This window comes from Oncorhynchus nerka, unplaced genomic scaffold, assembly GCF_034236695.1.
Source record: "Oncorhynchus nerka isolate Pitt River unplaced genomic scaffold, Oner_Uvic_2.0 unplaced_scaffold_1938, whole genome shotgun sequence".
Lineage (NCBI taxonomy): Eukaryota > Metazoa > Chordata > Actinopteri > Salmoniformes > Salmonidae > Oncorhynchus > Oncorhynchus nerka.
Window position 1 is genome coordinate 41,369 of NW_027039388.1, and position 14,358 is coordinate 55,726.

A 14,358-nucleotide genomic window follows, 5' to 3' on the forward strand; every position below is an offset into this window, starting at 1 on the left:
CAGGGTTAGCAGATGTTATTGGTTACATACACAGGGTTAGCAGATGTTATTGGTTACATACACAGGGTTAGCAGATGTTATTGGTTACATACACATGGTTAGCAGATGTTATTGGTTACATACACAGGGTTAGCAGATGTTATTGGTTACATACACAGGGTTAGCAGATGTTATTGGTTACATACACAGGGTTAGCAGATGTTATTGGTCACATACACATGGTTAGCAGATGTTATTGGTCACATACACATGGATAGCAGATGTTATTGGTCACATACACATGGATAGCAGATGTTATTGGTCACATACACAGGGTTAGCAGATGTTATTGGTCACATACACAGGGTTAGCAGATGTTATTGGTCACATACACAGGGTTAGCAGATGTTATTGGTCACATACACATGGTTAGCAGATGTTATTGGTCACATACACATGGTTAGCAGATGTTATTGGTTACATACACATGGTTAGCAGATGTTATTGGTCACATACACATGGTTAGCAGATGTTATTGGTCACATACACATGATTAGCAGATGTTATTGGTCACATACACAGGGTTAGCAGATGTTATTGGTTACATACACAGGGTTAGCAGATGTTATTGGTTACATACACAGGGTTAGCAGATGTTATTGGTTACATACACAGGGTTAGCAGATGTTATTGGTCACATACACATGGTTAGCAGATGTTATTGGTCACATACACATGGATAGCAGATGTTATTGGTCACATACACATGGATAGCAGATGTTATTGGTCACATACACAGGGTTAGCAGATGTTATTGGTCACATACACAGGGTTAGCAGATGTTATTGGTCACATACACAGGGTTAGCAGATGTTATTGGTCACATACACATGGTTAGCAGATGTTATTGGTCACATACACAGGGTTAGCAGATGTTATTGGTCACATACACAGGGTTAGCAGATGTTATTGGTTACATACACAGGGTTAGCAGATGTTATTGGTCCCATACACATGGTTAGCAGATGTTATTGGTTACATACACATGGTTAGCAGATGTTATTGGTCACATACACATGGTTAGCAGATGTTATTGGTCACATACACATGATTAGCAGATGTTATTGGTCACATACACAGGGTTAGCAGATGTTATTGGTCACATACACAGGGTTAGCAGATGTTATTGGTCACATACACATGGTTAGCAGATGTTATTGGTCACATACACATGGTTAGCAGATGTTATTGGTCACATACACAGGGTTAGCAGATGTTTTTGGTCACATACACACGGTTAGCAGAGTTATTGGTCACATACACATGATTAGCAGATGTTATTGGTCACATACACATGGTTAGCAGATGTTATTGGTCACATACACAGGGTTAGCAGATGTTATTGGTCACATACACAGGGTTAGCAGATGTTATTGGTCACATACACAGGGTTAGCAGATGTTATTGGTCACATACACATGGTTAGCAGATGTTATTTACAATGTCTGCCTAGGAACAGTGGTTAACTGCCTTGTTCAGGGGCAGATTTTTACCTTGTCAGCTCAGGGATTCAATCTAGCAACCTTTCGGTTACTGGCCCAACACTCTAACCACGAGGCTACCTGCCACCTCTACACTCTAACCACTAGGCTACCTGCCACCTCTACACTCTAACCACAAGGCTACCTGCCATCTCTACACTCTAACCACAAGGCGACCTGCCACCTCTACACTCTAACCACAAGGCGACCTGCCATCTCTACACTCTAACCATGAGGCTACCTGCCACCTCTACACTCTAACCACAAGGCTACCTGCCATCTCTACACTCTAACCACAAGGCGACCTGCCACCTCTACACTCTAACCACAAGGCTACCTGCCGCCACAGACATACATGGTATCACTTGTTATACATAATTATTATACATAAATCATTGCCAAAAGCACAAGACATACTGTTGCATGTTGGTCTATATTATTAATGGATTGATCATATAGAAATATAAAACATTCTTTTAACTACTACAATGCAATTACATGTGGAGCAGGAACCACTGACTCACTGCATTATTCTATAGTATTATCAAGACACCTGCTGTTAACTCTTAACTACTTAGGACACCTGCTGTTAACTCTTAACTACTTAGGACAGCTCACCAGGTGTCCTAAATATTGCGTACAGAACTGTCCGCGTCCACGTTCGGTGTGGCGCCAAGCCGGTTACGCGCAGAGTGGACTGAGGTGATCTTGTGGAATAACGATGGAGTTTGTTACAGTGTTGAGACACCGAAGTTTATTGTTCAATTGGCTTTTTTCTTTACGGTCGGGGACAGTATGTGTGTAGACAGATCCTTTTCACTCTCTATCCTTGTTTCAATTTGTGTTTCACCGGATTCATCATCGAGAGGAGGGACAGACGAACGACCTGCTAACTAACCAAGCTATTCGGTACAGCTCGGTAAGCTAGCTAGCTACTCTACCAGCAGCATCCTAGTTATCCTAGCTAGTCGGTACAGCTCGGTAAGCTAGCTAGCTACTCTACCAGCAGCATCCTAGTTACCATAGCTACCACTACATCATCACCGTTTCATCATCATCATCATCATCATTTAGTGTTTAAACCCTCTGTGTCCAAGGACCGAACTTTTGAATATTATTTTCAAGGCGCCTCAATAGCAGGTATTGAACACCGGGTAAATAATCACTAGTCAGAACTTCAACCTCAGTATACCTTCATTATAAAAATCATCTTAATATCTGATATTGTGAGTAAACAACCTCGAGAGTGCGTCTTCCAGCCCTCTAATAAATTACATAATTCAACCCTCCCGGTTAGTAAATTTACCTCAACATCCCCCGGAGAAGGCAGAGTAACGACACCAGCCTTTTAGCGGGGCTGACAGACTGACTACAACGCTCGCGTCGATAAATTAATCTCGTCATTAAAAATGACACACTGCTCGCGCCGTTAACTAACGTCTGGAAGTCAGTTCTATTTGTGAAACTCTTCTTATGTTTCCCCATCTGAGCTCAGAGTAGATGAGAGATGTAATGTTTGTCTCTGTTGTGTTGAAGCCCAATCAAGCAGGAGAGACCAGCCTCCCCTGTTCCCAGCTGTGTGTCCATGAAGAGTGACCGGTCTATGATGCAACCTATAGAGTTTAGAGAGGGAGACTTTTCTACTGAACAAAGGTAAGAAGAACTCATGGGTCCTGGTCAGTGAGTTAAACAACACTGTCTCTAGTCATTTCTTTTTCCCATTTATTGTTGTTGTTTTCATAATCCACAGGCTAATCTTTTTGTCCATTTTCATAGTCGTAAAACAATATTAAACAAACACAACATTCCCTCTGTGTGTGTGTGTGCGTGCACGTGCGCGTGTGTGTGTGTACTCCCTGGATGAGGAGATGTAACCTCATGTTTTGTCCACAGAAACCAACAGAAGAGATCAGAGTCAGAGATTCTCAGTGGTCAGTCTTCCCAGAGTCATCAAACAGACCTGGCCTCCATATTGAGTGTATGTGGTCCTGTTATGTACATTTGTTTTTGTTTACCTCAAGTAAAGTTGATCTGTCAATCATTCATTAATGTGTTAATGAGAAAGCATTTTATTCTCTTGCTTAACTTATTTACTTAATTTATTCCAGATGCTTGAAGATAAAATTATGACATTTGTGAAGAACGAGCTGAAGATGTTCAAGAGGATTCTTAGTCCAGAATTCCCAGAAGGCTTTGAGACACAGAAGCAGGATAAGGAAGTGGTGGATGCTGAAGATGAGAAGCAGGAGAGCAGTGCCAGAGAGGGGGCTCTGAAGATCACACTGCACATCCTGAGGAAAATGAACCAGAAGGAGCTTGCTGACACACTGGAGAAATGTAAGATCTGTCTGCCTCATGTTAAATGGTGTTTTATAACATTTAAAAGCTGTAGCTAAAGTACAGCTAAAGTAGCTGTGTAACTCAATGATATTGTAGCTGCCTTAACACAACACCTAGTGACCTCATCAAGTAGCAGCAGGGATGTGTTGTGGTGATTCATTTAGAGAGAGAGAACATTAATAATACCATCAATAATACCAATAATAATATAATCAGTCACACCAGTCTGTAATGCATTATGAAAACATTTACACATTTATACAGTCAGTTTAGAGAATACATTATTATAATTTACAACTTTATAACAGTCCTACAATACTGTAGACATTAAAACAGACGTAATATTAATATCCTCTGTGTTATTTCTAGATTCAGATGAGCTTGCTGTGATTTGCCAACGTGAACTCAAATCTAATCTAAAGAAGAAGTTTCAATGTGTATTTGAGGGGATCGCTAAACAAGGAAACCCAACACTTCTCAACAAGATCTACACAGAGCTCTACATCACAGAGGGTGGAACAGGAGAGGTCAATAATGAACATGAGCTGAGACAGATTGAGACAACGACCAGGAAACAAGCAAGACCAGAGACTGCAATCAAATGTAACGACATCTTCAAACCCTTAACTGGACAAGACAAACCTATCAGAACTGTGCTGACAAAGGGAGTCGCTGGCATTGGAAAAACAGTCTCTGTGCAGAAGTTCATTCTGGACTGGGCTGAAGGAAAAGCAAATCAGGATGTCCAATTTGTATTTTCATTCCCTTTTCGGGAGCTGAATTTGATGAAAGAGGACAGACACACTTTCATTGAACTTCTTAATCACTTCTCAATGGAAACCAAACAATCAGGAATCTCCATCTACAACAAGTACAAAGTTCTGTTCATCTTTGATGGTCTGGATGAGTGCCGACTGCCCCTAGACTTCCAGAAGAACAAGATCTGTTGGGACGTCACAGAGTCAACCTCAGTGGATGTTCTGCTGACAAATCTCATCAAGGGAAATCTGCTTCCCTCTGCTCTCCTCTGGATAACTACCCGACCTGCAGCAGCCAATAAGATCCCTTCAGGGTGTGTTGACCAGGTGACTGAGGTACGAGGGTTCAATGACCCACAGAAGGAGGAGTACTTCAGGAAGAGATTCAGTGATGAGGACCTGGCCAGCAGAATCATCTCACACATAAAGACATCAAGGAGCCTCCACATCATGTGCCACATTCCAGTCTTCTGTTGGATTTCTGCAACAGTCCTTGAACACATGTTGAAACATAAGAGAGAAGAGATGCCCAAGACTCTGACTGAGATGTACACACACCTTGTGGTGTTTCATACCAAACAGAAGAATGAAAAGTATCTTGGGAAAGAAGAGACAGATCCACACTGGAATAAAGAGAGCATTCTGTCACTGGGAAAACTGGCTTTTCAACAGCTTGTGAAGGGCAATCTGATTTTCTATGAAGAAGACCTGAAGGAGGCTGGCATTGATGTCAATGAAGCCTCAGTGTACTCAGGATTGTGCACACAGCTCTTTAAAGAGGAATGTGGGCTGTACCAGGACAAGGTGTACTGCTTTGTTCATCTGAGCATTCAGGAGTTTCTGGCTGCTGTATATGTGTTCCTCTCATTCATCAACAACAATGAGAATCTCATGGATGAACCTCAATCAATGTTCAGATACTTTTCGTCGCTCTTCAGAGAGAAGCCTAAAGTTACTGAAGTTACTTTCTACAAGAGTGCTGTGGATAAAGCCTTACAAAGTGAGACGGGAAACCTGGACCTTTTCCTCCGCTTCCTTCTAGGCCTCTCACTGGAGTCCAATCAGAAGCACTTACGAGGTCTACTGACAAAGACAAGAAGCAGCTCACAGAGCCATGAAGAAACAGTCAAGTACATCAAGGAGAAGATCAGGGAGAATCCCTCTCCAGAGAGGAGCATCAATCTGTTCCACTGTCTGAATGAACTGAATGACCGTTCTCTAGTGGAGGAGATTCAAAGCTTCCTGAGATCTGGAAGTCTCTCTCGAGCCAAACTGTCACCTGCACAGTGGTCAGCTCTGGTCTTTGTGTTGCTGACTTCAGAAAAGGAGCTGGATGTGTTTGACCTGAAGAAATACTCCAGATCAGAGGAAGGTCTTCTGAGGCTGCTGCCAGTGGTCAAAGCCTCCAGAGCTGCTCTGTGAGTAAATAAAATGACATATAAGAACTAATCATCAGGAAGAAATATTCATTATAAAATATGTATTATAATATGTATATAATATTACATTGAAAAACATATTGAATAAATTCATTGATTTTCACATTAGTATAACAATATGACCATACAATTCTAGGAGACGGAAGATTAATCTATATGTTGTTTGAGAGAATAAACCAAATGCATCTACCATTGTCCTTCTACACTACTGGTGTTAAATAAACAGTGTGTTTGTGAAGTCATGATGATCTCTTTGTCAGGCTGTCAGGCTGTGGAATCACAGAGGAAGGCTGTGCTTCTCTGGTCTCAGCTCTGAGTCAAACCCCTCACACCTGAGAGAGCTGGATCTGAGTAACAATGACCTGAAGGATTCAGGAGTGAAGCTGCTCTCTGCTGGACTGGGGAATCCCCACTGTAAACTGGAGACTCTGAGGTCAGTATTATCAGATATGAAAGCACTTTATGTATGTAGTTCTCCCATTTGAAAAGTCGTAATTATTCGGTTATATTCACTTATAGTGTATTAAAGTAGTCATAAGTTTAGTATTTGGTCCCATATTCTATGCCTGCAGTGATTACATCAAGCTTGTGATTCTACTAACCTGTTGAATTAATTTGCAGTTTGTCTTGGTTGTGTTTGGGATGTTTTTCCTAATAGAAACTGAATGGTGAATAATGTCCTGTCATTTTGGAGTCACTTCACTTGTATTGTCAGTAAGAATAGAAGATGTTTCTGAACACTTCTACATTCATGTGGATGTTACTATGATGATGAATAATCATGAATGAATAGAGAATAATGATGAATGAGAAAGTTACTGAGGTACAAAGATCAGACCTCCTCTGTTATTGGTAATGGTGAGAGGTTAGCATGTTTTGTTATAGCCTCTGTTATTGGTAATGGTGAGAGGTTAGTATGTTTTGTTGTAGCCTCTGTTATTGGTAATGGTGAGAGGTTAGTATGTTTTGTTGTAGCCTCTGTTATTGGTAATGGTGAGAGGTTAGCATGTTTTGTTGTATTCTCTGTTATTGGTAATGGTGAGAGGTTAGCATGTTTTGTTGTAGCCTCTGTTATTGGTAATAGTGAGAGGTTAGTATGTTTTGTTGTAGTCTCTGTTATTGGTAATGGTGAGAGGTTAGCATGTTTTGTTGTAGCCTCTGTTATTGGTAATGGTGAGAGGTTAGCATGTTTTGTTGTAGTCTCTGTTATTGGTAATGGTGAGAGGTTAGCATGTTTTGTTGTTGTCTGTTATTGGTAATGGTGAGAGGTTAGCATGTTTTGTTGTAGCCTCTGTTATTGGTAATGGTGAGAGGTTAGCATGTTTTGTTGTAGCCTCTATTATTGGTAATGGTGAGAGGTTAGCATGTTTTGTTGTAGCCTCTGTTATTGGTAATGGTGAGAGGTTAGCATGTTTTGTTGTAGCCTCTTTAACTTTCTCACTCATTATTATTCATGATTCATTCATGATCTTTCTCAGTCAAGGCGTCACAGGCTTGATGTCTCATTGTGTTCGAGGAATATGGGACCAGATAAACTTTTGTCTAATCACTTTAAGTGTCAGAATAGTTATGACTTCTTCAAAAGGGGGGACTAGATACATTAAATTAATTTAATTTTTCTAAACGTTGAAACAGAAATGTATTAAAATATCCTCAAATAAAAGGTGACATTATATACTGTCACCTCATATGAAACATTTGATCTGAAATCCAAAATGCTGGAGTATAGAGACACATTTATTTACAGTACCTCTGTTATTGGTGCAGGCTGTCTGGTCAACCCCAACACATTATTTGTGCACAGGTTACAGTGTAAGCAGGGAAAGCTAAGTGAAATATTTTAATATAACCTGTCTGTCATTGTATTTCTTCTGTGTTTCAGACTCACTGTCTGTAAACTCACAGACACATCCTGTAAAGTGTTGGCCTCAGTTCTCAGTTCAAACCCCTCACACCTGAGAGAGCTGGACCTGAGTAACAATGACCTGAAGGATTCAGGAGTGAAGCTGCTCTCTGCTGGACTGGGAATCCCCACTGTAAACTGGAGACTCTGAGGTCAGTATTATCAGGTATGAAAGCACTTTTATGTATGTAGTTCTCCCATTTGAAAAGTCGTAATTATTCGGTTATATTCACTTATAGTGTATTAAAGTAGTCATAAGTTTAGTATTTGGTCCCATATTCTATGCCTGCAGTGATTACATCAAGCTTGTGATTCTACTAACTTGTTGAATTAATTTGCAGTTTGTCTTGGTTGTGTTTGGGATGTTTTTCCTAATAGAAACTGAATGGTGAATAATGTCCTGTCATTTTGGAGTCACTTCACTTGTATTGTCAGTAAGAATAGAAGATGTTTCTGAACACTTCTACATTCATGTGGATGTTACTATGATGATGAATAATCATGAATGAATAGAGAATAATGATGAATGAGAAAGTTACTGAGGTACAAAGATCAGACCTCCTCTGTTATTGGTAATGGTGAGAGGTTAGCATGTTTTGTTATAGCCTCTGTTATTGGTAATGGTGAGAGGTTAGTATGTTTTGTTATAGCCTCTGTTATTGGTAATGGTGAGAGGTTAGTATGTTTTGTTGTAGCCTCTGTTATTGGTAATGGTGAGAGGTTAGCATGTTTTGTTGTAGCCTCTGTTATTGGTAATGGTGAGAGGTTAGCATGTTTTGTTGTAGCCTCTGTTATTGGTAATGGTGAGAGGTTAGCATGTTTTGTTGTAGCCTCTGTTATTGGTAATGGTGAGAGGTTAGCATGTTTTGTTGTAGTCTCTGTTATTGGTAATGGTGAGAGGTTAGCATGTTTTGTTGTAGCCTCTGTTATTGGTAATGGTGAGAGGTTAGCATGTTTTGTTGTAGTCTCTGTTATTGGTAATGGTGAGAGGTTAGCATGTTTTGTTGTTGTCTGTTATTGGTAATGGTGAGAGGTTAGCATGTTTTGTTGTAGCCTCTGTTATTGGTAATGGTGAGAGGTTAGCATGTTTTGTTGTAGTCTCTGTTATTGGTAATGGTGAGAGGTTAGCATGTTTTGTTGTAGCCTCTATTATTGGTAATGGTGAGAGGTTAGCATGTTTTGTTGTAGCCTCTGTTATTGGTAATGGTGAGAGGTTAGCATGTTTTGTTGTAGCCTCTTTAACTTTCTCACTCATTATTATTCATGATTCATTCATGATCTTTCTCAGTCAAGGCGTCACAGGCTTGATGTCTCATTGTGTTCGAGGAATATGGGACCAGATAAACTTTTGTCTAATCACTTTAAGTGTCAGAATAGTTATGACTTCTTCAAAAGGGGGGACTAGATACATTAAATTAATTTAATTTTTCTAAACAGTGAAACAGATATGTATTAAAATATCCTCAAATAAAAGGTGACATTATATACTGTCACCTCATATGAAACATTTGATCTGAAATCCAAAATGCTGGAGTATAGAGACACATTTATTTACAGTACCTCTGTTATTGGTGCAGGCTGTCTGGTCAACCCCAACACATTATTTGTGCACAGGTTACAGTGTAAGCAGGGAAAGCTAAGTGAAATATTTTAATATAACCTGTCTGTCATTGTATTTCTTCTGTGTTTCAGACTCACTGTCTGTAAACTCACAGACACATCCTGTAAAGTGTTGGCCTCAGTTCTCAGTTCAAACCCCTCACACCTGAGAGAGCTGGATCTGAGTAACAATGACCTGAAGGATTCAGGAGTGAAGCTGCTCTCTGCTGGACTGGGGAATCCCCACTGTAAACTGGAGACTCTGAGGTCAGTATTCCTGTAGTTGGTCAACAAGTGATAACTGTTCACCAGATCCACATGTGTTTACCAGACACACACAGTCCACACCATATGTGTTTGGACAGTGAAGCTTACAGTTTTACATTTGGTGCTATGCACAAGCATTTTGGATTTGAGACAGAATGTTTCAAATTGGGAGACAGTACAGAATGTCACCTTTTATTTAAAGGTATTTTCATACATATATATTTTACTGTTTATAAATGAAAGCACTTTATGTATCTAGTTCTCCCATTTGAAAAAGTGATAATATTTTGGATGTGTTTGAGGTCAGTATAATATATATTGTGGACTGTATACTCAATACAATCTAAATCTGATACCTCACTGTCTAAATAGATATGGTGTGGACTGTATACTCAATACAATCTAAATCTGATACCTCACTGTCTAAATAGATATGGTGTGGACTGTTTACTCAATACAATCTAAATCTGATACCTCACTGTCTAAATAGATATGGTGTGGACTGTATACTCAATACAATCTAAATCTGATACCTCACTGTCTAAATAGATATGGTGTGGACTGTATACTCAATACAATCTAAATCTGATACCTCACTGTCTAAATAGATATGGTGTGGACTGTATACTCAATACAATATAAATCTGATACCTCACTGTCAAAATAGATATGGTGTGGACTGTATACTCAATACAATCTACATCTGATACCTCACTGTCTGTCTTCTGACTGATACTGATTTTTAAACTGCTCTGGTCAGTCTACTATAATATTTGTTAATATGCATCTTTCTATCTACAAGCAATACTTGGAAAATGTGTCATTTCTAGGCCTCTCTGGTCTGAGGCTAAACCCAACACGTTATTTGTGCACAGGTTACAGTGTAAGCAGGGAAAGCTAAGCGAAATATTTTAATACATCCTGTCTGTCATTGTATTTCTTCTGTGTTTCAGACTCACTGTCTGTAAACTCACAGACACATCCTGTAAAGTGTTGGCCTCAGTTCTCAGTTCAAACCCCTCACACCTGAGAGAGCTGGATCTGAGTAACAATGACCTGAAGGATTCAGGAGTGAAGCTGCTCTCTGCTGGACTGGGGAATCCCCACTGTAAACTGGAGACTCTGAGGTCAGTATTCCTGTAGTTGGTCAACAAGTGATAACTGTTCACCAGATCCACATGTGTTTACCAGACACACATAGTCCACACCATATGTGTTTGAGGTCAGTATAATATATATTGTGGACTGTATATTCAATACAATCTAAATCTGATTCCTCACTGTCTAAATAGATATGGTGTGGACTGTTTACTCAATACAATCTAAATCTGATTCCTCACTGTCTAAATAGATATGGTGTGGACTGTATACTCAATACAATCTAAATCTGATACCTCACTGTCTAAATAGATATGGTGTGGACTGTATACTCAATACAATCTAAATCTGATTCCTCACTGTCTGTCTTCTGACTGATACTGATTTTTAAACTGGTCTGGTCAGTCAACTCAAATATTTGTACTATAATGTTTCTATCTGCAGGCAATACTTTGATCATTTGTTATTTTTTATGATGATACACTATTTTATGAATAGATATATCAGGTTTCAGGACACTGATATATCTGAATATGTTGAAAACAATATACTGCCACTATTTTCACCACCAAAGAATATCAGTGTGATTTTAATATGATTTGACTCTTTGCAGGCTGTCAGGCTGTCTAGTCACAGAGGAAGGCTGTGCTTCTCTGGTCTCAGCTCTGAGGTCAAACCCCTCACACCTGAGAGAGCTGGACCTGAGCTACAATCACCCAGGAGACTCAGGAGTCAGACTGCTCTCTGCTGGACTGGAGGATCCACACTGCAGACTGGAGAAACTCAAGTATGTAGAGAGTTTATGTCAATGTTCATATCAGACATGTTGGACTTATCAGGCTGGTTAAGACAAACATTCTGACCACCACTTGGACAAGTTATATGCTGTGTGTGTGTGTGTGTGTGTGTGTGTGTGTGTGTGTGTGTGTGAGAGAGTTCAGGTGTATCCCTCAATGACTGTCTGTTCTTCTGCTTACCGCTACAGTGTGGAACATGGTGGAGAGAACAGAATGAAACCTGGACTTAGAAAATGTGAGTGTTGACTGCTGTGAAGAATATGACTAAGAATAAGTCTTATTTCAAGTTAAGTCAAAGTCAAAGACCAACATCATTACTGACTTGGTCATATTAAATATCAGCTGTAGTTCTACAGAAGCAGAAATCAGGGACACCAAAGTTTATAAAGAATTGCTTTGTGTTTGTGTGTGTGTGTGTGTGTGTGTGTGTGTGTGTAATAAGTGTGTTTTATATTACCATACAGTATAACATATGATCATTCAACAAGTCTCAAGTTACCTTAACTTCTCCTTTTGATACCTAGAAACATCTACATTAAATTAATTAGTGAAAAGTGAGTTAACATTCTAATGTGAATGATGATGATTTCTAATATTGTGTCTGGTTTCATCCATCAGATGTCTGTGATCTCACACTGGACCTAAACACAGTAAACAGACGCCTCTCTCTGTCTGAGGAGAACAGAAAGGTGACATGGAGGAGAGAGGAGCAGCCGTATCCTGATCACCCAGAGAGATTTGAGGACTGTAGACAGGTGCTGTGTAGAGAGGGTCTGACTGGGCGCTGTTACTGGGAGGTAGAGAGGAGTGGGAGAAGGGCTGAAATAGGAGTGACATATAAAGGAATCAGCAGGAGAGGATGGGGTGATGACTGTTGTCTTGGATACAATGACAAGTCCTGGAGTCTGTACTGCTCTGACAACCGTTACATTGCCAGGCACAATAATAATCTCACTACCATAGACGTCCCCTCCTCCAGCCCCCACAGAGTAGGAGTGTATCTGGACTGGCCAGCCGGCACTCTGTCCTTCTATAGAGCCTCCTCTGACACACTGACCCACCTGTTCACATTCACCTCCACATTCACTGAGCCCCTCTATCCAGGGATTGGGGTTTGGTGGGATGGCGACTCAGTGTCCCTGAAATAATAACTTGACACACACACACACTGGACAAACACACACTGGACAAACACATACTGGACAAATACACACACACACACACAGTGGTCACACACACACACACTGGACACACACACACTGGACACACACACACACACACTGGACACACACACACACTGGACACACACACACACACACACACACACACACTGGACACACACACACTGGACACACACACACACTGGACACACACACACACTGGACACACACACACTGGACACACACACACACTGGACACACACACACACACTGGACACACACACACACTGGACACACACACACACTGGACACACACACACACTGGACACACACACTGGACACACACACACTGGACACACACACACACTGGACACACACACACACACTGGACACACACACACTGGACACACACACACACATTCTGGACACACACACACTCTGGACACACACACACACACTGGACACACACACACTGGACAAATACACACGCACATACACACTCTGGACGCACACACACACTCTGGACACACACACACTGGACACACACACTCTGGACACACACACACTCTGGACACACACACACTGGACAAACACACACTGGACAAATACACTCTGGACACACACACACACACTGGACACACACACTACACACACACACACTCTGGACACACACACACAAACACACTCTGGACACACACACACTGGACACACACACTCTGGACACACACACACTCTGGACACACACACTCTGGACACACACACACACACATTCTGGACACACACACACTCTGGACACACACACACACTCTGGACACACACACTGGACAAACACACACACACACAGGACACACACATACACACTGGACACACACTCTGGACACACACACACACACAGGACACACACACACACAGGACACACACACACACAGGACACACACACACACTGGACACACACACACACTGGACACACACACACACACTGGACACACACACACACTCTGGACACACACACACTCTGGACACACTCTGGACACACACACACACTGGACACACACACACACTGGACACACACACACACTGGACACACACACATTCTGGACACACACACACTCGACACACTGGACACACACTGGACACACACACACACACTCTGGACACACACACACACTCTGGACACACACACACACTCTGGACACACACACACACACTCTGGACACACACACACACACTCTGGACACACACACACACACTCTGGACACACACACACACACTCTGGACACACACACACACACTCTGGACACACACACACACACACACTCTAGACACACACACACACACACATTCTGGACACACACACACACACACACACACTCTGGACACACACACACACTGGACACACACACACACACACTCTGGACACACACACACACACTCTAGACACACACGCACACACATGCGCGTCTTTCTATAGTTGTGA

At 41.2% G+C, this 14,358-nt stretch overlaps 1 pseudogene; it reads left to right on the forward strand.

Moving 5' to 3' along the window:
* The first annotated feature begins 2,242 nt into the window (after positions 1-2,242).
* Positions 2,243-13,959, forward strand: LOC135567614 (NACHT, LRR and PYD domains-containing protein 12-like; annotated as a pseudogene).
* The last annotated feature ends 399 nt before the right edge of the window (positions 13,960-14,358 follow it).